The sequence below is a fragment of the Esox lucius genome, chromosome 19 (assembly GCF_011004845.1).
Source record: "Esox lucius isolate fEsoLuc1 chromosome 19, fEsoLuc1.pri, whole genome shotgun sequence".
In the NCBI taxonomy this organism is placed as follows: Eukaryota; Metazoa; Chordata; class Actinopteri; order Esociformes; family Esocidae; genus Esox; species Esox lucius.
The window spans coordinates 45,978,403-46,006,101 of NC_047587.1; the positions used below are offsets into that span (position 1 = coordinate 45,978,403).

Genomic DNA, 27,699 nt, shown 5'->3' on the forward strand with positions numbered 1-27,699 from the left:
GAATTAGTGATTTAGCATTCAATGGAGATTTTTAGTTTTTCAGTTCTGGAATAGTGTCAGGACACACATCCACCACTTTAAGGGAATTTACAACTGAGCCAACATTTACTGCAGTGTTCTACCATGAACGCAATATCTGCTAGTGGACCTATCTATCTCATCTTCATCCGCTTATCCCGTATCGGGTCGCGGGGGCAGCAGCTCCAGCAGGTGAACCCAAACTTCCCTTTCCTGTGCCACATTTGCCAGCTCTGACTGGGGGATCCTGAGGCGTTCCCAGGCCAGTGTCGAAATATAATCTCTCCACCTAGTCCTGGGCCTACCCCGAGGTCTCCTCCCAGCTGGACGTGCCTGGAACACCTCCCTAGGGAGACAGATGCCCGAACCACCTCAACTGGCTCCTTTTGATGCAAAGGAGCAGCGGCTCTGCTCCGAGTTCCTCACGGATGGCCAAGCTTCTGACCCTATCCCTAAGGGAGAAGCCAGCCACCCTTCTGAGAAAACCGATTTCAGCCGCTTGTACTCGTGTTATCTAGTTATTTCGGTCATGACCCAGCCTTCATGACCATAGGTGAGGGTAGGAATGAAAATTGACAGGTATATCGAGAGCTTTGCCTTCCGGCTTCGTCACAACGGTGCGGTAAAGCGAAAGCAATACCGCCCCCGCTGCTCCGATTCTCCGGCCAATCTCCCGCTCCAGTGTCCCCTCACTCGCGAACAAGACCCCAAGATACTTGAACTCCTTAACTTGGGGTAACGCCTCATTCCCTACCCAGAGAAGGCACTCCATCGGTTTCCTGGTGTATCAGTCCTACATGTCTAGCATATAGAATGGTGATGTGACTTGGAGCATGGCCAGTTCCTTTTGCCACACTTTTTGAGGTGGAATGACTCCCCACTATACAATTATATAATTCTCTCTCTGTCTTTCTATCTACAGTTTGTGTTGCCTCACTCTCTACCTTTTTTACTCTCTTACTGACATTTTGTTTATCCTTGTTTCACTGTCATTGCTCTCTTTCTCATCTCTACGGAACCAGTATGAGAGTAGCAGGGGTCAAGACTCATGGAAGGCAAAAGACCACTGAATAATAGAGATTAGTCTGGGGACTAATAGCGTGAGTCTGGGGACTTTGTGTGAGGAAGCAGACAGTATGAGAGATAAGAGGACAGATAGGAGGGGAGGCAAGAAAGAATGAGAGACAATAATTTTCCACTAGGGAGAGGTATGTCTACTCAACAGGACTTAAGGGGAATTTCACTAAGATGTCTGTCTATTTATCTGACTATCTATCACACACTATATGGGAGAAAATACTTACTCAGAGTCAGACAACACAAATATACACAGATGTAGTGCAAAAATGAAATCAAACATGTATAGGTGCATACACGTGTACAAACAGTTTTTCAATGTTTCCAACTACAATCAGCTGACAAGCATTAACAGCTTTCCGCATCTTGATTCATACTTTCTCCCATATTGTGGTAAAGGTATAATATGGAACGCATACTATAATGGTGAACAGTGAAACAACCACTAGGTTTAAACAAGGGAATGTGAGGTTTTAAAGTAAGTCCTTTTGACTTGGGACAGTAATCCAACATTAGAGTCTGCCAAGCCAGGACCTTATACAGTAAGAGGATTGAAATAAGTACATAACATTTCTTCAAGAACAAGGAAATAGATCACTGTATTGTTGTTTATGTAATCTATGATTATTACTAAGGCTACTAGCTCCTGTATATGTACAAAAAACACAGGATTAAAGTATCTTAGAAGTCCTTTGCAACCCGAAATGTTACTTCTTAACCCAACCTTGCCAAATTGGAGAGGAGTAATTGGAGTTCAACTGCCTTCCTCATAATTGCTTTTTCTACCATGTCTGTCTTTGGAATCAAATGGGAGATGAACTAGGAACTTTCGGTTCCTGGCCTAATACTACATACTACTCCCTAAAAACCTATTGACCAGTATGGATGTCAAACTTTGGTAGCAAGTACCTATAAAAAGAAGCACCTGACAAGCACCTATAAGTAGGCATGTCAAAATGTATGGTAAAACATGTTACAATGATATGACGGATTAATTAATCTATGCATAGAGATTATCCAACAATTGACATTTCAACATTGCAGCAGATACCAGATAGAGTGTTTTCATCTGTACACTACACACTGAAGAATAAGCAGATTTGTTATGAATCAAGATGTAGTTCTGCATTAATTACTGTCATACATACGGTGCAATTGAGAAAACTGAGAAATAAAGCATGACACTTCACAGAAAATAAATCTAGGGATCCATAAAAAAATAGACAAGTGTTATTGATTCCATATTAAGCCTTCCGTTGGACATAAAATACATGTTCAGTTGAAAATCTTGACTGGGCTTTCTAGTCCATGACTAGATAGGTCCTGATGGCATCATCGGTCTGTGACCTTCAGCACTCACTGGACCGTTTCGCAGCCGAGCGCAAAGCGTTTGGGATGAGGATTAGCACCTCTAAATCTGAGGCCATGGTTCTCAGCAGGAAACCGATGGAGTGCCTCCCCCGGGTAGGGAATGAGGCGTTACCCCAAGTAAAGGAGTTCAAGTATCTCAAGGTCTTGTTCGCGAGTGAGGGGACAATGGAGAGGGAGATTGGCCAGAGAATTTTTCGTTCCTATTTTCGTTCCTACCCTTTGGGAGTGAATGTGTAAGCAGTGGCTGCCAGTCAAAGTGTCAGAATGACTGATGGACAGGGCTCTTAGCCATTAGAGAAAGATGGAAAGATTCAGGGGGGTGGGGACTGATACACCAGGAAACCGATGTAGTGCCTTCTCCGGGTAGGGAATGAGGCGTTACCCCAAGTTAAGGAGTTCAAGTATCTCGGGGTCTTATTCGCGAGTGAGGGGACAATGGAGCGGGAGATTGGCCAGAGAATCGGAGCAGCGGGGCCGGTATTGCATTCGCTTTAACGCACCGTTATGACGAAAAGAGAGCTGAGCCGGAAGGCAAAGCTCTCGATATACCGTTCAATTTTCGTTCCTACCCTCACCTATGGTCATGAAGGCTGGGTCATGACCGAAAGAACAAGATCGAGAGTACAAACGGCTGAAATGGGTTTTCTCAGAAGGGTGGCTGGCTTCTCCCTTAGGGATAGGATGAGAAGCTCAGCCATCCGTGAGGAACTCGGAGTAGAGCCGCTGCTCCTTTGCGTCGAAAGGAGCCAGTTGAGGTGGTTCGGGCATCTGGTAAGGATGCCCCCAGGACGTCTCCCTAGGGAGGTGTTCCAGGCACATCCAGCTGGGAGGAGACCTCGGGGTAGGACCAGGACTAGGTGGAGAGATTATATTTCGACACTGGCCTGGGAACGCCTCGGGATCCTCCAGTCAGAGCTGGCAAATGTGGCTCGGGAAAGGGAAGTTTGGGTTCCCCTGCTGGAGCTGCTGCCCCCGCGACCCGATACGGAAAAGCAGATAAAGATGAGATGAGATGTAGGACTGATACAGTTCTGTGTAAAGACCAATAGAGCTGGCTAACATTGGCCTGTGGTTGGCATTTTCCAATTATCTGGATTCCACACATCGTAATAATGGTTAAGATGTTCAGTCCCAAATTAAAAGTTGGATACTATAACTATTGAATACTATATAAAATAAAATAAAAGTGATTTATCTGATTTGTATCTAATTAAAGAAAACCATTTCAGAACAATCTAAGATGGCATATGTTGAAATCCTCTTTAACTTTTTTAGGTGGAATTACAGCCACAACATTTGTCTCTTTCCAGTGATTTACTGTCTCATAATGTTTATCCTTGTTTTACTCCCAGAAAGCTGGGTCTCAGTGCATGTTCGTCACTGTTGTATCTTTCAATTCTCAGGACACCTTCTCTTCCTTCTTTCTATTATTCTCTTTTTTTCTTGTAAGGGAAGGTAAAATGGTATAGAAATGAAATTGTGAATTTGACTCTGTAGTGTTCAAGTGTGTTCGTGTTTCTGTGCGAGTGTGCGTGTTCTTGGGAGCAGTATACCAAACACAGTGATGTGGGCTTAGTCTCTCAGAGAAGAAGCCAAGCAAGCCGAGGTCAGGCTTGGGTCCATAATCCCTTTCATCTCCATTCACCAGTGGGATATTACTCACTAACACTGGCCAACGAAAGCACACACACAAACAAACCCTCACAAAAACACACAAGCACATACACAACTGCTACAAAGCCACTGGCTTGAATGTTATACCAGCAAGGTTTTTAAAAGGAGAGATGCAGCAGTTTATATTGACCCATGTATTACTCATGTTATTAACTTCTCTATTGGCAGTCTTGTTCTTCATTCAAATAATGCTAATAACAATCATTTCTGTTTCAATTCAAATTTATTTTGGTATCCACCACCGTTAAGAAGTGTGGGGTCACTTGGAAATGTCCTTGTTTTCTAAAGAAAAGCACATTTTTAGTCCATTAAAATAACATCATATTGATCAGAAATACAGTGTAGACATAGCTGGAAACCACAGATTTCTTATGGAATATCTACATAGGCATACAGAAGCCCATTATCAGCAACCAACACTCCTGTGTTCTAATGGCGTGTTTCCTAATCCAAGTATATCATTTTAAAAGGCTACTTGAAGGATTAGAAAATCCTTTTGCAATTATGTTAGCACAGCTGAAAATTGTTGTGCTGATTAAAAAAGCAATACAACTGGCCTTCTTTAGACTCAGTTGAGTATCTGAAGCATCAGTGATTGTGGGTTCAATTACAGGTTCATAATGTCAAGAAACAAACCTTCTTCTGAAATTTGTCAGTAGATTCCTGTCCCACAGTCACAAATGTGCTTTTTACAAAATTTTCACAATCTTTTGAATGGTAGGGTATTGCTGTTGCCTCTCCAGGCTGTGGCCTCTGCATTTTAATTTGAACTAAAACAGGTGACATTGATTCACAATCGCTTATGCTTCCTAACTGGACAGATTGATATCCCTGATGTTTAATTGACTTGGTGTTATACTGTGATGATTACGTTCCCTTATTTTAGGCTTACTAATATAACGTAGGTACTGAAGGTTGTAGCCTGCAAAGTTTGTCTATACTGACCCAAAAAGCATGGACTGATGAATACTTCAAAAATCCACTAGAAATAGTCACAACATAAACATTTTTATTTTAGGCTTACTATAACACAGCTACTGATGGTTGTAGCCAAATTAAGTATTTATCTATCTGGAAGAAATTTAAATGCGTAATTTGCTTTGACAGCATCAAGATTTGAACACAGGACCTATTGGTTGCAAGTCCTGGTCTCTAACCACTACACCATTGAACAAGGGTTTGTTGGTCTGGTCGGTCGGTAACATTCAATTTTCTTGGCCAGCTCCACTAACACAGTCCAGCAAATATACTACAAAAGGGAGTATGAAATCACTTTACAAATCTATTGGCCTATTTGATCTATTCCTTCACCAGTAACCTGACTCAGTTGATAAGTAGATAGCAACAACTTTTCTTTGACCAATGAGTCATGCGATAAATCTGACATATGCAACCAGTTAACAGATCAAATATTCACATATCCCTGTGATCACCCAGATGAAGGTTAGTTTTAAAGTAACCAACAGTTTAATGTTTAACTAACAGTTTGCTAATGACTCATAATTGTATCCTAATTTAGTTACTTGGTGTTTGGAAATTAAGGGCCCACTTTTCATCACAATTACTGAATCAATGACAAACAAGTAATTCATACGAAGACATCTGATGGCACCTTTATATATAGCAACTAGTTAATAAATAATGAATCATTTGATTGTTCATCATAAATACAATATAAATCATGTGTCAGGCAGTCATTGCAATGCAATGGTATGCAAAACCATGATCCTACAAAACAGCTACTTCAATTAGGATACAATCATTTAGCAATCAATTTATTATGTATCAATCATTGGACACAATTATTAAATTATCAATATGTTTTGATTTAAAATGTAAGCCAGAAACAATCAGAAATTAGCAACAGAACTTGCCAAGGAGTATTAACCCAACTCCAACCACTGAATCTATTGAGCCTCAGAATATAGGTATAGAAGACATACACATTAATAGTGTAGTAAGAACATTTACTTAAACTCCAGTAGAGAAAACTACAATAGAGAATATTACAGACCAAGTATTCCAAAACATTTCAAAAGTTCTACCAAAAACAGTCAAACTTATAGTATGTGTGAGTGTGGTTGAGAGAGTAAACATGTGATTGAGTGAGTATTAATGACAATAAGGCACAAGTGTGTGCATTTAACAAGTTACACCATATCATGGCATTATAATGTAATGTTGTACAACACTGAAATGCTTTATTATTATTTTCGTGCACAACCGACAAAAACTTTTCATGGTCTGAAAGAAACAATCTAACGTTAACTATAATGGCTGCTAGTCGGGTCAAATTGACCTTCTTTGAGTATGGATACATTTTCTGTTCTGATCTCAACAGGTCTGGGCAAATTACTGAGTAGGCACCAATCAGAGGCAGCATTTTTATGATGTCATCATGTAGATAATAATTTTGATACAAAATGTGAAGCCATTTTCATCAACCCTATCACACAAATTGCTAAATCTTATTTTGTATTTGAAATACATGTATCATAAACACTGCCCATCCCTGGGAAGAGAAATGTTTGCAAAGTCTATGTAGTTACGATTATTATGAAATAACCACCAATATGCTGGTATCATGGACAGTCTGGGACCAAAAATCAAGCACAATGGATATGTTCACTGAGCTTAATTTTTTTTTTCCAGGACTAGTTTTTATCTTTGTTTGCAACTCGGCTATCTATTGGGTTATATTGGATCACATGGCAAATATCAGTTGATGCATGCAAGATTTGAGTTGAGGTACGCAGGAAGTGTTGCAAGTGGCATAGCCATATCAGAAAATGACTGCTGTTTGAACATAAATCTGATTTGGACTATCAGTGAACCCAAACTTATTTGAAAAACAGAACTGATTTTAACATTAATGCCTGCAGTGTGAAAAAACCCTACATTCCAAAGTGTCCAATAAAAACAATTCCACTAAACATTACACAGGCTCGGAGGAGTTGTCCCTAGGCTGATTAACAAATGGATCTTGGTTTTCTTGTATGAAACCTACGCCACTGCATCTGAGCTGTTTTTATCTGAATTGTCCTAAGTATTTCATTCTCTGCCTCTTCTTTCAATGTACTGCTTGTAGGTGATTTTAATATTCACATTGATGCCACAGCTAGCTGTAGTTTTGCTGCTGATTTTATGTCTTTACTTGATGCCCTTGACTTCATTCAAAATGTAAACTTTTCTACTCAACAAAGGTCACACTAGATTTTGTGTCTATCTCTGGTATTGTTTACCTGCAATTGAATCGTGGCTGATCTCACCATCTCTGACCACAAAACTAATTTATTGGATATTTCTTCCCCTGTTTCGAAGCAAAATTACGGTCACATCATTGCCTTCTGAAAGGCTACTGATTTCATGGGCTTGATAAACACATTACTGACTGATCACTGACTCCCAGTCCCATCTAAACTTTATCACTCACTACAGTGACTGCCTTTCCTCATGCCTGGATGCCCTTGCTTCGCTTAAAACCCACTTAAATGCCCTTGTCTCCTTTACCCACAGCTCCCTGTTACACCCATAACTCCACCAGTTAAAAACTAGTGGGAGAGGTCTTGAGCGGCAATTTAGAAGGACAGCCTTTCACTCACAAGCCTACAAAGATCACCTTTGTAGGAGTATAAAAATGCACTTTCCATTGCCAAAACATCATACTACTCTGATGTTATCAATTCTGGCAATAACACCCATAGCCACTATTTTCCACATAAACCGTTTACATCTGCATCCCCCAATCTCCATCAACAAGATGCTATCCTATCAATATGGGCCAACATTTCTAAAGAATGCTTTTAGCACCTTGTTGAATCAATGCCACGTAGAATTAAGGCAGTTCTGAAGGCGAAAGGGGGTCAAACACAGTATAAGTATAGTGTTCCTAATAATCCTTTAGGTGAGTGTATAACCTTTCCTACATGACCATCAATTTATTAAAAGAAGGCATATAGAGGATTATTAAAAGGAATTACATTTACCAGAAGAATTACATATAAAAAATTCATCCTGGATCTTAAGGATCAGGAGGCTACAGTTACTTTAAATAAGTTACATCTGAATCAAACACTGACAATCAATACAGTTGTTATGGTTATATGAATTATACAAAAGACAAGAAACTGAAACAGGAGGATCTGGCTATTCTTTTCAATTTTTCAATCACTGTAGTCGTCCAGTGGTTCACCACACTGGGCCAAGGCCCCTTCTGGGTTTGATGTATACTATCGTGACAACTCCAGGTTAATTATGTGTTATTTACCTAAGCATGGACTTGTGAAGGTGGTCAGTACATGTGAGCATCAGTAAATCAATTCAGAACATTGGGATGTCTTAGACTAATACATGTCATTTAGCTCTATGCCATATTGATTATTTTTGTAACACAATGCATTCAGGGCCACTCAACAACTGGCACGTACGAAGAGTACTAACAGGCCTATGGCCACTATGACTATACCGAACCATTCAAAGACTACCCAGCAATATAGTCTAAGGCTGCCCTGTTCTGGAGAGCAAGCAAGCGTACAGCTTCCAGCTCCTCAGATCAAATTGGTGGCCCTAGCAGTCACATTAGCAAGATGTTCTACTTCTGAAGCTAAATCACGCAGTGATCCAAGGACTGCATCACACCGTACATGGGCCCACATTTACTGTCCGGCTGGGTACTCTTGGGAAACAATTAAGCACATCAGAGATTGGAACAGACATAAGGGGCACACCCCCTGTGGAACTGTGTGGTATTAGCCCACATATTATGCATATTATCCATTGATTAATATGGATGGGTTAATCACAGAGAATACAATCCTAACTTCATATCTTACAGGCACATGGGTTATCATTACTCTCTCTGGACAATCATTGCTTAAAACGGCTTCCTTCTTTTCCTGGTCCCACGAAGCATTTTTACACATTTGGGGAGAAGATTTTGGTGAAGCAGATAAGACAGTTGCAGGAGACCCTGGGGTAAACAGATATTCTATATGGGCTATTCTGTCTCCCCTACAAACAGTACGGTTCACTAATGGAAGAGAGATGGTTTGACTGTTTCTTACCTCTGGTCTAAATTGGGTCGTGTATTGGGGCAAGGGCAGGACAAGAGTTGGTCCTCCCCTTTCTCCTATGTACCAACCGGTCCCTACAGATGGTGGACAGTCACACCTGGTTACTTCAATCAATGAGAGCAACCTGTTCTTGATTAGTTCTTTTCCTGAGGTATTAATAATGAAGAACATGCATACAGCATAAAACTTGTTAGGAATATTTAGCCTGTCGTGTAATTATAATGTATAGGTGAGAGAGCCCCCAGAATGTGTTCTTGGAGTGTGTGGGTGAGTGGTGGATGTGTCAAGGTGCAGTGTAAGGGTGCGTTTGTGTGGTGACATCTGGTCACTTTGCTTGTTCGGTTCGGCTGTCAGAGTCAATTTCCAGGCCCGTCCTTTCCTAAGATGTTATGCTCTCGTGTTGTTCATTGCGGCCAACTGCTAAGGCCCATTGGTTGACCAGTTGTTGCTCCCTTCGCAGAAGGAAGATCAGTTATATTTTCCGCTGTTTTTGTGGTTGGTGGGAATTGTTCGTGCTTCCCAATGGAGTCCTTCCATTTTCTTCGGGTAGAATTTTCATTTCAGCCATTCAATGTATCTTTACCCATCCCGATTTTAACTTTACTCCCATTAGATTTTAATTTAGTTAGTAAATTCTAGTTACAAGTTTTGACTTCCAGCTCCATTTTGACCTGATAGCGTGACCTCTATCCCAATACATGTCAAAGTCTAAATTTAATTGTGAAGTTACTCCCCAGTCCTCTCCCTTTACCTGGCACATAGTCCTGTTGTTGTCCTCGTCGATTGATATTGACCCAAAAGGCCTCTTTGCCTCAGTCTTGACGCTGTACACACAGTCTCAGCTTCTTCTGTAATAAGTGACTCTGTGCCTCAGATCTGTTGCTGTTGGGCACAAGGCTCAATTTCAAGTAGTGTTTTTCCCAAATAAATGTCCGTTGTGCCAGAAATCTGTTTCTGGAACTCAAAAAGTACCAAAGGGAAACGTTGCAGGAGGTTTCACCTCACATGATTGTTCTCAATTCGTCTCCATGCATTGAGCTAGAGGTCTGCCACACCAACCTTATAGGAGAAAGCACAAGACAAAACACTGCATCAGTTGAATTATTCTCCTGGACCCTAGCATATAGGCCACAACAATACTAAAAATTGCACTGAACCTAAATGACAGAAACAAAATTGTTTAATTCTTGTGAAAAGATCACAAGTCACACCAACTTAAAAACAACTATGAACTATGATGTGAAATAAGAATATGAAAAAGAAATGGTTCATGGTTGGAACAACAGTTTAGAGACGAGGCTCGGTCAGAAAGAAGTTAGAAAAGTGACAACTGCAGATATATAAAGCTTTCAGGGTGGAAAATAGCCCGTGAACAAGACGACTACCACATTGAAAACGAGAGGACAAGGAAAACCAGGACATTTGAAAGAAACCGACAATAAACCACAGAGCATGAACAGTGCTAGCTTAGACGCTACTAGCCGCGAGGAGCAGGTAGCACGTGAGGGCAAAATGTCTTTGATACAAAAAAAAAAATTGAAGAAAGCAGTAAGGGACATAAACAAACAAAAGACTCTTGAACACTTGGAAAAGACTGACAGATATTAACCCCAGTGTGAGTTTTTTTGCACGTGACTTCAGTACTCTCCAGCTAACAAATCGTGACCAGTAATTCAGTGCAGTGAAAATGAATAAACTATATAAAATGCATACAACGGGTAACTTAACTTCTAGAAAGTTTTTGCAATGGTTTTGATCGGTAGTAGTGGCTAATATAATTTGTTTTTATGTATTAGTGTTGGCTATCTGTTGGTATGTAAGTAACACTTGTCCCGATTTGAATGCTTTCTACCTGGTTAATATCATAGTATGGTCTTGAAACAATTACAATCAGAAAATAAAGTTAAACACTGTTTGAGCTAAATGTGAGTAAATAACAGCGCGGTCTGACCAGCCATTGTTACATTACTTGTAGCTAGGCATGCTAATGGTGCGTTCTAAACATGACGTTCTAATCACACCGGTGTGATTGTACGCTTCAGGGACCACTCTAGCCTGATCACACTGGTGTGAGCGTATGCGTCAAACGGTTAAGGAGCAGCTCGGTGACCACCAGCAGAGGATCAATGAGCTGGAGGGGAGAGTGAGTGTTGTGGAAGATGCGAGGGCAGGGCAGCACCGTGTTATACGGTACCTGTTTCAACGCAAAAAACAACTCACAGCGGTTTGTGATGATTTACAAAACAGGCTGAGAAGAAAAAACCTTCAAATATTTCAAGTACCAGCGAACATGGAGACGTGGTTGCATTTGTGAAAGCCCTGCTTCCCACAGTACTGACATTACCACCTAATTTGGACATTAAAATTGAAAGAGCGCACCGCTCACTTCAGTCCAAACCGACAGATCCAGTGGCACCCCCCAGATCAATCATTGTGAAATTTCTCGACGCAGTGGTGAAAGATATTGTTTTGCAGCAAGCATGGAGCCAAGGAAAGGTGATGTTTCATGATAAGAGGATTTTCTTCGATCAAGATGATTCTCCTGAGCTACAAAAGAAGTGAGCAAAGGTTCAAGCAGTCGTCAAGCAGAGGGGCATTCAGGCAAAGTGCCTGTATCCAGCACGACTGAAAGTCAAGATGGACTCGGGAGAAAACTTTTCCCTCGCTGACAAACGCCGCAGACACTTTGAGAGAGATGGGTGTAGGGGTGCAGTGCGGAGAGAAAGAGCACGTAGAGGAGAAACTAACAGGAGGATGGAACATCAGCGCGAAGAGGAGAACCAACATGCTGACAATAGCTGACTTGAAGGCTATGATTCAGGAGGAGCATGAGTAGTTGGAGGTATATAACACTTAACATTTATTTCAGTCTGATTAACGACTAGGGCTGCTAAAGGTACACATAATGTTGTGTGTTTGAACAATACATAGACTGAAAGCAATAATAGCATAATACCAACCAAAAAAAGTTAAGTTGTCACAAAGGGTTAGAAAAAGGAAAATGGTCTGACGGACTCTTGATGTTTACATGAGTGGTTCATGCTCACTATGACCGTTCTTGCATGCTAGTGTAACACTGGTCATTATTGCACATTAGGTGCTTTTCTCCACAGAGGGATTAGGTCACCACTCTCTGTCCTATTATCCCCGGGGGGCAGACATGGGTATAGTTTATTCTCTGCGTCTGACTGGACATGTGGAAGTTCTGTTCTATGTTCATAATGTTATTGTTTTGTTCTGAGGCAGGTTGCAAATTTCTTTGTTTAACTTTGTACATTTGGAGTTATTTGTTTTTGTCTAACAGATGCTTATGGGAGATTCGGGCTGTGGTACATGAATCAGTATAAATACAATGATGGCATTACTTAATTTAATAACCTACAACATAAAAGGAATAAACAACCCAATTTAAGAGAAAAGATACTGGGACAGCTGAAGAACATGCAGTGCTCTATAGCCTTACTTCAAGCAACTCACCTCAGAAACAGAACACCAAAATTTTAAACGAGAATGGGTCGATCAGGTTTACAGTAGCTCTTGGGAAATGCAAAAAGAGGCGTAGCTATACTATTTAGTAGGTCTGTGTACTTTCATTGTGAAAAGGTTTTCCAGGATACAGAGGGTCGTTATGTTATGGTCATAGGAAGGATTGATGGTTTTAAATTAACTCTTGAATGCCTATGCACCAAATGAAGATAGTCCACAATTTTTCAAAAAGCTTGCACATTTGGTAGCAGATCATGGGGAAGGCTTTTTTTTTTTTTTTTAAATGGGGGGGAAGACTTAAATTACCATCATCCTCAAAACCTCAAAGCAGAATGTCAAAAGGTCAAATGAATATGAAGGAATTAGGGTTGATAGATGCTTGGCGTCACCTTCATCCAAGAGAGAGATTTCACCTTTATGTCACAAGTGCATGGTAGCTACTCACGGTTGGATAATTTTTTGGTGTCCAAAAAGGACACATACCGAGTTAAAAAGTGTTATTGAGCCACTTCAGATCATAGCCCAGTACAAATGACACTTGATCTGGGATTGGAGCAGGGTATGAAATATTGGAGAGTTAATGCTTCATTATTGACAGATGTTAATATAAGAGGAAATAAGGTCAGCGATAATGGAATATTTTGCTTTGAATGAGAATGGTCTCACCTACTGTTTTATGGGATTCAGGAAAAGCCACAATAAGGGGGAAAATAATATCTATAGGATCAAAGTTAAAGACAGACTTAAAAAACAAGTAGAATTAGAAACTGAAATCAAGAGATTAGAAAATGAACATAAACAAAGTGGAAAACAAGAAGTATTTAATAAACTTAGAGAATAGAGCCAAGTTAGATGAGATTCTGACCTATAAGGCAGAGGGTGCCCTTAGGTTTTTTGAGAGAAAATACTATGAATTGGGAAACAAGGCTAGCACGTTTTCATCATTTCAACTACAGAAAGCACAAGCTAGTCGAACAATTCCTAAAATTAAACATCATTCCAACGATGTCGAAACTAGTCCAAAAGCAGTAGCAAATACCTTTGCCAAATATTATGAACAATTTTAAAGGTCAACATTAGGAATTGAAAGAAAAAATACATGATTTCTTTAAAAATCTTAAATTAAACAAGCTGATGGCGGATGAAGCCTCTGCGTTAGTAGAGCCAATTAGAGAAAAGGAGGTGAAAGAAACAATTATTACATTGAAAAACAACAAAACATCAGGAATAGACGGGTTTGCAGGAGAATATTATAAAGTGTTTGTTGATGACCTCACTCCGGTATTATGTAAGTTATATAATTGTTAAATTCAGGGAACCCTCCAGAGACATGGTCTGAGGCTATCATAGTTATCGTCCTATTAGCCTCCCATGTGTGGATTATAAAATATTAACATCTATTTTAGCAACTAGAGTACAAAAAAACATTAGGAAATTAGTAAAACCAGATAAGACAGGGTTCATTTCAGGTCGCCAAGGGACAAATAATGAGAGCATTAAACCTGCAGTCACTCATGGCAAAGGGTACCCAAACGTCAATGCTTCCCAGCTTAGATACTGAAAAAGCATTTGATCAGGTAGATTTGCAATTTATAGAACAAACATTAACGGAGATGGGCTTCAGTTTCGGCTGTTGTACAAGAATCCCAAATTTTAAAAAAAACATTAACGGTCAATTTGTTGGATATAGAGAGAGTCGTAAGACTGGGTGAGAGAGAATCACCCTCTCTCTATGCTCTCAGTATGGAGCCTCTAGCGGAGGCAATACGACAGGATGTCCAGATTGAGGGGGTTGAGGATGGTGGGGGGGAAGAGTTCAATGTCCCTTTTCGCTGACGATATCCTGCTCTTTATAAAACATACCCTTACTTCAATACCTCGACTAATTCAATGCTTAAATGATTATGGACATTTCGGGATACAAAATTAATGTTGGCTTTGCCAAATATAAAATGTTATTATTGGGCAGCCCAACTAGCAGCAATTGTGACTTGGATCAGTGGAGATGAGGAAGCAAAGTGGTCTCAAATAGAGCAGGGGAAGTTAAGGACGCAAAATTGTCTGCCCTACCCTTTATGGATCTAAAACATGTCAATAAAATGAAGATTGATAATGAATGGATAAAACATACAATAAAGGTATGGGCAGAAGTAAAGAGAATGCTTAAGGATGTTGGAACAATTTCTCGAGCTATGCCCATAGTGGGTAATGTAGATTTTCCACCTTCAATGTGTGACCACGGTTTTAGGAGATGGGCAGTTAAAGGCCTTTTTATTTTTAATCAGCTCTTTGAAGAAACAGTCTTTCACACAACTTCAGGAATAATTTGATCTTCCCTCGAGTGATTTTTATAGATTTGCAAATTTGGCATTACATAACAAACCATGAGGAAAAAGACAGAATTGGCAAAATCCCAAATGGCATAGAACAATATTTTAATCACAATTTCAGAAAAACGCCTCCCTGTTTGTAAACATGTTTCTCATCTTTATAAAAGATTGTTAACAGACATGGTTGGAAACACTTATAATATTAAGGAAAAGTGGAAAATAGAAACTAACAGTAATAGAGGATGTGTTGGGATAAACTGTGTTATAGGTGCCATAAGAGAATTAATAGTCAACAGTGGAAGGAATTTGACTGGAAAATTAAAATACATTACTTTCATACTCCTCTGGTTATTTCAAATTTTGTAAAAGACCCCTCTGCAGCTTTATGCTGGAGACAATGTGGGAAAACCGTTGACCATACAAATTTTGGGACTGTCCAGTAATCCTTGTGTATTGGAAAAATATTAAAGAAGAGATGGAGAAAATTGTAAAAAGAGAAGTCCCCTCAAATGTAAGTTTTTTCTTACTGGGTGTTATATCAGTTGATGTTTTCAATGCTGACCAAAGATATATTTTGTGTATTACTACTAATTGCCAAAAAAACATTACTGCTAATAGGAAGTCTGTGAAATCACCAACTGTAACTGAATGGAGACTGAGACAAACAGATCTATATGATGGAGAAAATGACTGCATCATTACAACTGAAATCTGACCATTTTAAATCAGAGATGGCACATGGTAAAAGAATACTTAAATCTATAAATTAAAGGGGTAGAGGGGAAAGAGGAAAAAAGGGAAGGAAGGAAAAGGGGGGGAAGAGGAGGGGGAAAATAATACAATCTTATTTATTTTATATATACATATTATATATTTTATATCATTATATGGCTGTATATTATCGTATCTTGTTTGGTGAGATATGAACATTTACTGTGCCTTGCGAAAGTATTCGGACCCCTTGAACTTTGACTTTTGCCACATTTCAGGCCTCAAACAAAGATATAAAACTCATTTTTTGTGAAGAATCAACAACAAGTGGGACACAATTATGAAGTGGAACGAAACTCATTGGATATTTCAAACCTTTTTAACAAATAAAAAACAAAAATTGGGCGTGCAAAATTATTCAGCCCCTTTACTTTCAGTGCAGCAAACTCTCTCCAGAAGTTCAGTGAGGATCTCTGAATGATCCAATGTTGACCTAAATGACTAATGATGATAAATAGAATCCACCTGTGTGTAATCAAGTCTCCGAATAAATGCACCTTCTCTGTGATAGTCTCAGAGGTCCGTTTAAAGCGCAGAGAGCATCATGAAGAACAGGGAACACACCAGGCAGGTCCGAGATACTGTTGTCGAGAAGTTTAAAGCCGGATTTGGATACAAAGATTTCCCAAGCCTTAAACATCCCAAGGAGCACTGTGCAAGCGATGATATTGAAATGGAAGGAGTATCAGACCACTGCAAATCTATGAAGACCCGGCCGTCCCTCTCATACAAGGAGAAGACTGATCAGAGATGCAGCCAAGAGGCCCATGATCACTCTGGATGAACTGCAGAGATCTACAGCTGAGGTGTGAGACTGCCCATAGGACAACAATCAGTCGTATACTGCACAAATCTGGCCTTTATGGAAGAGTGGCAAGAAGAAAGCCATTTCTTAAAGATATCCATAAAAAGTGTTGTTTAAAGTTAGCCATAAGCCACCTGGGAGTCACACCAAACATGTGGTAGAAGGTGCTCTGGTCAGATGAAACCAAAATCAAACTTTTTGGCAACAATGCAAAACGTTATGTTTGGCGTAAAAGCAACACAGCTCATCACCCTGAACACACCATCCCCACGGTCAAACATGGTGGTGCCAGCATCATGGTTTGGGCCTGCTTTTCTTCAGCAGGGACAGGGAAGATGGTTAAAATTGATGGGAAGACGGATGGAGCTAAATACAGGACCATTCTGGAAGAAAACCTGATGGTGTCAGCAAAAGACCTGAGACTGGGACAGAGATTTGTCTTCCAACAAGACAATGATCCAAAACAAAGCAAAATCTACAATGGAATGGTTCACAAATGAACATATCCAGGTGTTAGAATGGCCAAGTCAAAGTCCAGACCTGAATCCAATCGAGGATCTGTGGAAAGAACTGAAAACTGCTGTTCACGAACGCCCCAATTTTTCAGTTTTTTGTTAAAAAGGTTTGAAATATCCAATAAATTTCATTCCACTTCATGATTGTGTCCCACTTGTTGTTGATTCTTCACAAAAAATTTGTTTTATATCTTTGAAGCCTGAAATGTGGCAAAAGGTCGAAAAGTTCAAGGGGGCCAAATACTTTCGCAAGGCACTGTATATTAGGTGCAACAATATTAGTACAGAATATTTTAATTTAATATTGTCTCTGTACTATTCTTGTTATTTTATCACAAGAACACATTTTTTTCTGTGAAAATTATAAGTAAAAAAAATGAAATTGTTTTAAAGTGTAGTGATTTTGGTGGTTTGTCTAATTAAGTTGTTTAAATCTGTTTTAAAGATATTGTTCACTGGCCAGTATGTTCTAAATAGAAAAGTAAGTAAAGACTGATCATCTGGTGATAGTAGTGCTTAACAAAGCGCTATTTCACAGACATCTCAAATTAGCTGAAATAAAACGGCACAATGTCCTTGAAGTATAATAACAATGAGCAAAAATTGACGATAGGGGCTTGCTGGTAAATTTGGTAAGACCCAAACATAAAACGTAATAAAAATATAGCTGCAAGCAGCGATTAAGGGGACCAAGTAATGATAAAAGGAAACTTTGAAGACCCTTGGAACATATGTTACTGTAACTAAGCAATTGTATTTACATTTGCAACTTCAATTAAAGCTGCAAGCAGCATTTAGTGGGTTTCAGCATTTAGTTAGCATGAAAATTATGCAATATGGTATGTAGGGTAAAAGAAACTGCACGTGTACAAACATTAAGCCAATGTTGGATGTTTTTTCCTGACCAATTGTGACCCCATGTAGTTTTTTACATACTGGTCTGGTTTTTACAACACTTGAAGATCTTCAAACACAGACACCAAATGTCAAACTACATCAAGATTGGTCATTTGCTGCTGTGAGTAGTGTTTTAAGTGTTTTTCAAAATTACTAAGAAAATCCATGATGGCGATTTTTTGGGTCTCAGTGGCAAAAAGTTTAATAGTGGACTGATTTCCAAGACCAGGTCACCAGGGAGGGGTGTGGTGACCTTTAAAAAAAGTCCAACTTCACAGGCTTGCCCCACCATGAGGCTGATTGGCATGTCCACTGCACCAGTACCTTTACACCATTTTAACTCTCAGGAATTTGGAAAAGGACAGTTTTTTGCCAGAAGAATAAATAGTGAACTGGAACAAACAGAATAGGATTTTGGCATACTGTTGAAACCCTAATGACACATTGTCAATTGACTTTGTTTGCAGAATAGCTTAGATTATTACAACAAAATATTTTAAGCATCAGTGTAATAAAAGATTCACAGAAATAACAAATCTTAGTGAAAAGCTTAATTTTTCTAAGCTACACATTGAAAATTGAAATTACCATTTGAAAGGTTAAAAATAATATTAAGACTAGTCAAGCTAGATAATGTAGGTAATAAGAGACGTTACTTCTGTACATTAATAAGTCACACCATTACCAGAATTGAGTAGTTATGTCAAATCATTTTATTGCTAATTTAGCAAGTTTCTAATAAAGGAGTCAATTTCCATTAGTTTTACTCCACTTTGAAGATTATAAATAAAAACTGTTTACACACAAATCAAATGTATTAATATAAAAAATACATACAAGTATGTATTTTAGTCATTTAGTAGACTCTCATCCAGAGCAACTTACAATAAGTACAGGTACATTTACCTGGAATATATTAGGGGGGAGTGCCTTGCCCTAGGACATAACATTTGGCTCAATTGGGAATCAAACTTTATTACAAATTTCACTCTAACTATAGAGCTTGAACACACAAGGACAGGCTCCAGGCCCAAAGACACGCACAAAACGCTCTGCATAAATCCAGGTTTGCGTGGCATCTATAAAACAAATAATATTATTAGTCAATTTTAAATACATTTTATGGAAACCTTTATTTTAGCCATGGGATTGATCTGAAATCTAACAGGACAAAACATTGAAATCATTTACAAATGTTGCTGTTTTGAAAGGACATTACTTTCATTCACCAACGTGGTATTCAACTGATGAAAGTATAGTCAGGACATTAATGATGCAAAAAACATTGCTATTTAAGTATTTTTTATTATTATCTACACAGGCCTCATTTCCAACAAACATTACTCCAACACCTTATCCTTGAGTGATCATGCCAAATTGCTAATGTGGTATTAGAGCATCACTTAATTATATCCAACAGCTAAAAGCCATTTTCTTTGATAAATTAAGTTTTAAGCTTTGAGTTAGTGTTGCCACAGTCTGGAGTAAACTGGTATGTGTTGGTCAATATTAGGTCAAAAAGTGCAAGAAATAAACAGTTCACGGTAGAAACCAGCCAGTAAATCAATGTTTTGAGGAATGAAAGATGTGGAAGGAGTAAATGTACAACTAAACAAAAGAATAAGTGCATCAGAATGTCTAATTTCAGAAATAGATGCCTCACGTCCACAACTTCATTTAATTCCTTTCTGCTTTTTGTAACCTAATACCTACATTAGCACATGCCAGTGCATTACATACTGTGACAACTCACTAATACAGACAAGTTTAATTTAAATAAACCAAATAGGTTTCAGCGAACTTGGTAGATAACGGACAGACCCTCTGATAATTCTCCTTAAACGTCCTAATATCGGTCGTCAATCTCATGTTATTTCGTCTTTACTGATGCTAGATGAGCGATCTATAGCCGGTCTTAAAACAGCTTTGTTAGCTGTCTATATCGTAGCTCTCCAGCACAGCACTAATCAACTAGTTAGCGAACTTCATGTAGCTCAATTAGTAAATTAGCTAGCTACAATAACGCATACAAAACAGTTGTAAGATATTTGGTCTTTATCTGCCATCAACCTTGTTTGAAACAAGAACTAGCTCGCTATATCAATGAGAGAGCGGACAATGTATGCTTTACCTGCTTGTGCACTAGCTCAATCCAACTCACCTTCCTATGCGATATAAGGCTCCGCTTCAGGAAAACTCACGCGCAAGCAGCTTCTGTTGCAAAGAAGTCTAGCTGCACATACCAGTACCTGAAACGATAATGAAAGAGGCGAGATGTCGGAGTTTGATATCCTCGGGCTCGGAGTATTATTTTCTTGCCTTGGCCTGCCTGCCACTCTGAAATTACTGCCAGGTGCTGAAGCACGTCGTCCTGATTCGGAAGAGGCGGACAATAATGCAATTTCGAAATGGGGAGTGGAAAAGACCCTAATGAAATGTCCTCCTTCGTAAGATACCGTTTTCAAAAATGTGGCTTTCCAATAGCTTGTTTAAGAGTTTCCATTTCCAGTGTACAGGCTACATTAGATCACCTTTGACAGGAAATGATGCAACAATAAGGCCTATTATATCTATAAAAGTTTCCAAAATATACCACAACAATTTACCATATAGGCTAATATCCCCATTACAATACCTAGCTTCATTTTAAACTTACCCACAAATCCAACAGGCCTACTTACGATTTGAATACAGTGTTGTGTGCTCTTGGAAAGCTCGTAATCTTCCCAAATACTACCACCTTGTAAAAGGGAGCAGTTGTGACCTAACGAACAATATAAGCTGTCGATGGGATTGGACGTGACAAGGTCATTGATTATTAATTGACAGGAAGTCACATGGCAAAAAACCTGACCGGCTGCAAAAGTAAAGTCTTACCAAGGGAAATTAGAAAAAATATCTTCTAAAAACATATATCTATGTGTACAATAATATATGATTTGTGTAACATTTAACAAGAAACTAACCTCATTGGACACATACTATAGAAACAAATGCTTTAGTATTACCCGGAATACCCTCAAATATTAGTGTTTTTTTTACAAATAAATTTACGAATATTAAAGGTTTTCTTTACAAGAGGAAAATAAAATTATAAAATTGACTTCTTTTGAATAATAATTTCAATAGGGTTAGAATTTACACAGGCATTTATCATCCATAGCCTAAACCTTAAGATGGTTTGCACTGGAATCTAGCTTATGGCAGCAGCAATTTCAACTGCCAAGACCAACTTACTGTTCAAGGAGATTTACAAACCATTAACATTTGCTCTTCCTAAAATAAGAGTTCCTTCAAAATAATAGTCCAATATAAACAAAAAGATAACATCGAGGACTCAATGCTGTCATGCTCCCAACACCCCACCCATTCCGCATTGACTGACCAGCACTTCCATGGCTCCTCCCATAGCTCCAAAAATATCCCTCCGTAACTGCTGATAGAACCAACAACTCCAACTGAACATTCTAGCAGATTCACACAATCATTACATCAGCTCTTCCTTCAAAATAGGAGTTATAATAGGAGTATATAATAGTCCAAAATAGAGAAAGAGAATAACACAAAATTTGGGGACTGAATGCTGCCATATTGTTTGAGATATACATTTTATATACAATTGATATATACAATTTAAATATCATTGTCCAAAGAACCTTCACAAGCAAACAGCATGCCAATCCGTTCCATGATATCAGAGTAGATGGTGTTTAGGTAATTTTACTTAATTCACTTATTGCGGTCAAATTGTTTGAGATTCAAAAATTCCAAATAATTCAATTGAAGATACTCGTCCCAGGGTCCTTCTCAGCAAACGGCGTGCAAATCCGTTCAGTGGTCACCGAAGAGATGTCCTTAAAGTGTGTATTTTACAATTCATAAATGCTCAAAGTTTTCAGTCTCGTTGTAGCGCCCCCTTAAAGTCTATTTGGTTAATACTGCACAGGTCCATCCATGGACCTGCTGTTTAGTGCTATGTTAAAGGACATAAGTCTCTGATATTCCTGACAGGATATATAGCCTGACAAAATGCCACACCCATGTAAAAGTAATTAGCCTATTATGCGCGCATCGTTTGAAATATCAAAATTCCAAAGAATAGAATGTGCAAATCCGTTCAGCGGTTTCTGAGGAGATGTCATTAATGAATTTTTCACAAAAGTTTAAATGGAGGCCATATTGTTTGAGATATCAACTTTTCTTATATAACTTTTAAAGACAATGGTCCAGTGGTCCTTTACACCGATTGTCAACCAACTCTGTTCAGTGGTTTTGGTGGAGAAGTTGTTTAAGGTTGTTTTTATTAACGGCAAAATCGTGAGAAACATTGGTGATGTTTATAGCGGCCCCAAGAAGTATTTCTGCATGTGACTTTTTCTGTCCATTCTTGAGAGACACATGTACTAGTATGTTTCATTTCATAGCTGTTTGATGCTCCATTTGGGATTAATGGACATCTAAAGTCATAGACCCAACCAGCTCAATTTCATTCGCTGATTTCGGCCATACTATTTGAGATATCAACTTTCCTTATATAACTTTTAAAGATAATGGTTCAAAGGTCCTTCACACCAAACAGCATGCAAATCCATTTAGCAGGCTCGGAGGAGATGTCATTAATGTGTTTTTCACCAAATTCTAAATGAAGGAAAACCGAAGGGGCGAATTTGAAAGACCGCAGAGACTTTTTTGGTCAGCATGAGAGGGGGTATATCTAGAACTTGGTTGCGTGTCTCTACGACATTTGGTTCATGAGATCTGAGTGTTACAGCGCCACCATGAAGAGTATGGGTACCATACCTTCGGACCTTGGCCGTCTACAATCAGGTAATGTTTGGAGCATTTTGAACCAGAGGGGATCGAGCTATGGACCTCTGAAAATGGCCCTGGAGAATAATAATTATAATAATAATAAAACGTACAAACATAAAATGGTTCCAGCAACTTCGTTGCTTGGCCCCCTTATAATAAAACCAACAAAAACAATAGGGTACCGTACCTACGGTACTTGGTCCCCTAGTAATAATAAAACCAACAAAAACAATAGGGTACCATACCTATGGTACGTGGTCCCCTAACAAGAAAAAAATTCATAAATTAAAATACAACTCCCCTCTGCTCCCTGATCTCCTGGTGAGTGGCTCCTGACTGGTGTAGTCATGGATGTTGACGCCACATTGTGTTGCATGGTCCTCTCCATTCCTCCAACCTTCCTAGTTGTTAGAGATGAAAACTACAGGGGCTTAAAGACTGATACTGCTCTTTCGTGCCTTGTGATTTGATGTTGTCAGCCATTCTGGGGTCCCACGTTTAATGCAATGGTTGGCAGTAATAGTCCAGCCTTAGACTGTCTGTTGTACATGACAGTCTGTCACCCACCTCTCCTTAGTTTTGGTGAAGCGGGAACTGTCAGTGTCCTGGCTGGCTCACCACTCTTACTGAGCCCAAGTCAGTCTCATAGGTCTGGGCTTGGTTAGGCCCTGGAATGATCTGGGCCACAGGTGTCATTGGACAAGGTGTATCAGGTCTATCAGTAATTCAGGATTCAGGGCTCCTACTTAGTGGGAAACAAAGATGGAATCTTGCACAACACAAAGTTAGAATCTTAACTAGGGAGGTGTGTATTTAACTAACTCCATTATTGTATCTGTCATTTCTTAATTGCATGTATTCTTCCCCCACTTTTATAAAAAAAATATATATATAAAGAGAATAACATGGCCTAGTTTGTAACAACAATAAACAACAACTAGGAAAAAATGCTAAATAGGCTATCACCAATTAAAATTACGACTCATTTATTTGTCTTCCCTTAATAATAATAGAAAGAATCTATTCATATTAGCAATTTCTAAGGCAACATTTCCTCCATGGTGGACTAAGACAAAACCAAAATGTACTTCATAATGACAAATGACAAATAGAACTCTGGCTACTGACTCTTACTGATACTAGTCTAGATTTTTACTGTTAGGGCCTACATTAGTCCTTCCCAGTACTTTGTCTTAAAACGAAACCTGAATGTGTAACGAAAATACGCTCTCTAACAAAACAAAACAGAGGCCCTACTGAACAAGGCTGGGTCATAAAGAAAGAAGAGAATAGGAAGAAAGGTTTTATTTTATTAATTTTTTTCAGCATGGGTGAAGGCTAGATGACAGTAGAGGGATTAATGTTAAATGATTGATTAATGCTAGCTTGCTCCTTGACCTGCTTTATATTTCTCCTAATATAAACAACCAACAAGAATGGGTCACCTAAATAGATTCCTCACAAATGCTTAATTTTATCATAGATCTGTAACTCTGCGTACTACTCCACCTTTCAGCTAACAAAGTCCCTCTCCCCCTTTTCTTACCCTATTCAACTTATGTCCTTGGTCACCACTCTCTCGACACTGGGGGAGACAGAAATTGTTACTATTCATAGATCCCATCTGCGGATCTAACTAGAGTATACCATAAAAAAACTGTGGATCTAACCCAAAAGCATTTGTGAGGATGTCGAATTTAACTAATGTAACATTCGGGTTATGGGAAGGTTATCACAATGCTAACAATTTTCTTTTTGGGACTATACGTCAACCTAAAAGGACGACTGTCCTTGCTTTTAAAGAGTTTAACCAAATTCATGGATTGATTGTGGCAACACCAATATGGTTAAATACAGAACTTTACCATCTCGCTAGCGCCTCCAATGTTGGATTGACAAGGACCTCACCACAGAGATAACCACACACTGTTTCTTAAGACTGTGTTCGTTTTAATAAGGCGATCCGCTCGTTCTAACAGTACTTTGTCACTTTTGGTGGGCCAGGAAACCTGCTAACCCCTCACCTATTCTTATAACCAGTCCAGCGCGTTGGTGCCATGTGCCCTGGTGAAAAGGGATTGGGAAAAACTTGTCAAACATAGGGTCTTCTATTAAAACTCAGTGTTATTAGTCTCTTTTGTGTGTGGTATGTCAGTGCATATTAAACCAGAATTTTATCGTATAAGCATTAAATAAAGCCAATCAACAAATCAATTATGAGAGGGATGTAGTATACAGCCACCACCTCCCAACACGGAAAACAAATACACCATTAGTATGTTCATTTATTCATCTATTGTTTTTTAGAGACCAGCCTAAATTGGGGACAACAATTGTCATTATGAACAAAACACTTGTAGAAAACATCTAGTTTAAATCGGGAATAACCGTTCTGGAAATGTCATCATGAACGTAGCACGTACCATCTACTCACATAGAATTTTTTTAGGTCTTAAACTTTGAGTTAATGGGAGAATCACTGACAATCCAGATATACATGACAAACAAAACAAATAACACCATAAGAGTTAAAAGAATAAGCAGGCTTGCAGTTAATTGTTAGTTTTTTTAAGCAGGCAGTTTGCAAGTCTTGGACATAGAACAAACACATAACATTTAAACGTACACACACAAGACAATACATTTAAAGTTGGCCAGTTGATTCTTAACTTAAAAGTGAGGTCTTGGTTAGATATTCCAGATTGTCCAGGGAGGACAGGTTCGTTTTGTGCACACTGAGTTCCCCAATTGGAATTGGAGAACTCCATAACCAATGCAGCTCTATTAATAAACATAACCCAGTAACAATTTTGGCTACAGCAGAGAATGGAATTACATTCTATACATATATTCAGTTCATTTTTTGCAAGTGCCTAGTGCTTGGCACAGATCTTCTTTTAGTTTATTTTTTAAGTGTGTCCGTTTGGTTTATCCACTATAAAGTCTCCAACCTGTAGTCATAGGTGTACCAGGATAGTTAAGCGTATGGACCTGGTTCCACGTCTACCCTGTTAAATGTTTTGTTCAATTAAATGGCCTAGACAAAAGAGCTAGTGACAAAGACTGTACAGGCTTGGACTAGTCGTGATAAATAGTAAAAATTACTTTTTCATATAACACCCCAAAAATAAACTTTTTCCTTTGTTTCTCGTAAAACAAAAATATGTTTAAAACAAAAATATGTATTAATGATTCTTTGATCTCATAAAACCATTAATATACTTATATGAAAGATATGTTAAAAAAAGATATCTATGCTGAACATCCTTCAAATCCTCCAAAGAAGAATAGAGAGATGTGATGTAATTATAAATTATACCATTTCAGGCCCTAAATGGCATATTTTCATAAACATTTTTAGTACACACCTCTTGCTATAATTTTCATCAGACCACAGATCATTACATACCAAAAATGGAAACACAGTGTAGTGGTGCGATAGTAAGGAGCGCAACCCAATAATTTGTTTTATTGTGTGTAATATACTTTTTCTTTTTTGACCGACCTTGTCTTGGGTTCGTCAACCACCACTGTCCTAGCGTAATGGGATCAAGGGGAATGTGCGACCCAAACAGATTGCGTCACACACCTTATCACTGGCTACGGCCTCAGTGATAACCAGTCAGTGTCGAATTAGTTGTAATTGGCTATACAATATGTTTAGGAGTTCTCTTAATGATAATTCTTTTTGTTATGTTTAATCTTTTTGTTTTCTCTTTTTGATGGATCACCGATATATATAGTCAGTTCAACTCTCTTGAAGGATCTCCTATATACACTCACCTAAAGGATTATTAGGAACACCATACTAATACTGTGTTTGACCCCCTTTCGCCTTCATAACTGCCTTAATTCTACGTGGCATTGTTTCAACAAGGTGCTGAAAGCATTCTTTAGAAAAGTTGGCCCATATTGATAGGATAGCATCTTGCAGTTGATGGAGATTTGTGGGATGCACATCCAGAGCATGAAGCTCCCGTTCCACTACATCCCAAAGATGCTCTATTGGGTTGTTGTCATGTTCAAGAAACCAATTTGAAATGATTTGAGCTTTGTGACATGGTGCATTATCCTGCTGGAAGTAGCCATCAGAGGATGGGTACATGGTGGTCATAAAGGGATGGACATGGTCAGAAACAATGCTCAGGTAGGCCGTGGCATTTAAACGATGCCCAATTGGCACTAAGGGGCCTAAAGTGTGCCAAGAAAACATCCCCCACACCATTACACCACCACCACCAGCCTGCACAGTGGTAACAAGGCATGATGGATCCATGTTCTCATTCTGTTTACGCCAAATTCTGACTCTACCATCTGAATGTCTCAACAGAAATCGAGACTCATCAGACCAGGCAACATTCTTCCAGTCTTCAACTGTCCAATTTTGGTGAGCTCGTGCAAATTGTAGCCTCTTTTTCCTATTTGTAGTGGAGATGAGTGGTACCCGGTGGGGTCTTCTGCTGTTGTAGCCCATACGCCTCAAGGTTGTGCGTGTTGTAGCTTCACAAATGCTTTGCTGCATACCTCGGTTGTAACGGTTATTTCAGTCAAAGTTGCTCTTCTATCAGCTTGAATCAGTCAGCCCATTCTCCTCTGACCTCCAGCATCAACAAGGCATTTTCGCCCACAGGACTGCCGCATACTGGATGTTTTTCCCTTTTCACACCATTCTTTGTAAACCCTAGAAATGGTTGTGCGTGAAAATCCCAGTAACTGAGCAGATTGTGGAATACTCAGACTGGCCCGTCTGGCACCAACAACCATGCCACGCTCAAAATTGCTTAAATCACCTTTCTTTCCCTTTCTGACATTCAGTTTGGAGTTCAGGAGAATTGAAGCAACTGCCATGTGATTGGTTAATTAGACAATTG

The 27,699-nt window shown here is 39.0% G+C and overlaps 1 protein-coding gene across 5 annotated transcripts in view; it reads left to right on the forward strand.

Moving 5' to 3' along the window:
- Positions 1–27,699, forward strand: part of LOC105008069 (serine/threonine-protein kinase BRSK2) — an 864,007-nt gene that overhangs the window by 322,071 nt on the left and 514,237 nt on the right. The window lies entirely within an intron of this gene.